This window comes from Arachis stenosperma, chromosome 4, assembly GCF_014773155.1.
Source record: "Arachis stenosperma cultivar V10309 chromosome 4, arast.V10309.gnm1.PFL2, whole genome shotgun sequence".
Classification (NCBI taxonomy): Eukaryota; Viridiplantae; Streptophyta; class Magnoliopsida; order Fabales; family Fabaceae; genus Arachis; species Arachis stenosperma.
The window spans coordinates 24,341,056-24,342,120 of NC_080380.1; the positions used below are offsets into that span (position 1 = coordinate 24,341,056).

At 40.1% G+C, this 1,065-nt stretch overlaps 1 non-coding gene across 1 annotated transcript; it reads right to left on the reverse strand.

Annotated features, from left to right (window-relative positions):
* Positions 1–517: 517 nt before the first annotated feature.
* LOC130977486 (small nucleolar RNA R71) lies at positions 518–621 on the reverse strand. Its single transcript, XR_009085175.1, has one exon. It is a non-coding gene; the product is annotated as a small nucleolar RNA R71 (small nucleolar RNA).
* Positions 622–1,065: the final 444 nt, after the last annotated feature.

The window sequence follows — 1,065 nt, forward strand, 5'->3', positions numbered from 1 at the left end:
TCTTGTTGAAGCTGACCCTGAACCTGAAAGTACCTTGAAGAGAAAGCTAAGAGAAGCCAAAGCACAACTCTCTTTAGAGGACCTGACCGAATTCTTCAAAGAAGAAGAACTCATGGCAGCCGAAAATAACAACAATGCCAACAATGCAAGGAAGGTGCTGGGTGACTTTACTGCACCTACTCCTGACTTCTATGGGAGAAGCATCTCTATCCCTGCCATTGGAGCAAACAACTTTGAGCTTAAGCCTCAGTTGGTTTCTCTACTGCAACAGAATTGCAAGTTCCATGGACTTCCAATGGAAGATCCACATCAGTTTTTAGCTGAGTTCTTGCAAATCTGTGACACAGTCAAGACTAATGGGGTTGACCCTGAGGTCTACAGACTGATGCTATTCCCCTTTGCTGTAAGAGACAGAGCTAGAATATGGTTGGACTCTCAACCTAAGGATAGCCTGGACTCTTGGGAAAAGCTAGTCAATGCCTTCTTGGCAAAGTTCTTTCCACCTCAAAAATGGAGTAAGCTTAGAGTGGAAGTCCAAACCTTCAGACAGAAGGATGGAGAATCCCTCTATGAAGCTTGGGAAAGATACAAACAATTGATCAGAAAATGTCCATCTGACATGCTTTCTGAATGGAGCATCATAGGTATTTTCTATGATGGTCTCTCTGAACTATCTAAGATGTCTTTGGATAGCTCTGCTGGAGGATCTCTTCATCTGAAGAAGACGCCTACAGACGCTCAAGAGCTAATTGAAATGGTTGCAAATAACCAATTCATGTACACTTCTGAAAGGAATCCTGTGAACAATGGGACAAGTCAGAAGAAAGGAGTTCTTGAGATTGATACTCTGAATGTGATGAGCGGATAATTTGTATACTTTTTGGCATTGTTTTTAGTATGTTTTTGTTATGATTTAGTTAGTTTTTATTATATTTTTATTAGTTTTTAATTAAAATTCACTTTTCTGGACTTTACTATGAGTTTGTGTGTTTTTCTGTGATTTCAGGTATTTTCTGGCTGAAATTGAGGGACCTGAGCAAAAATCTGATCCAGAGACTCAAAAGG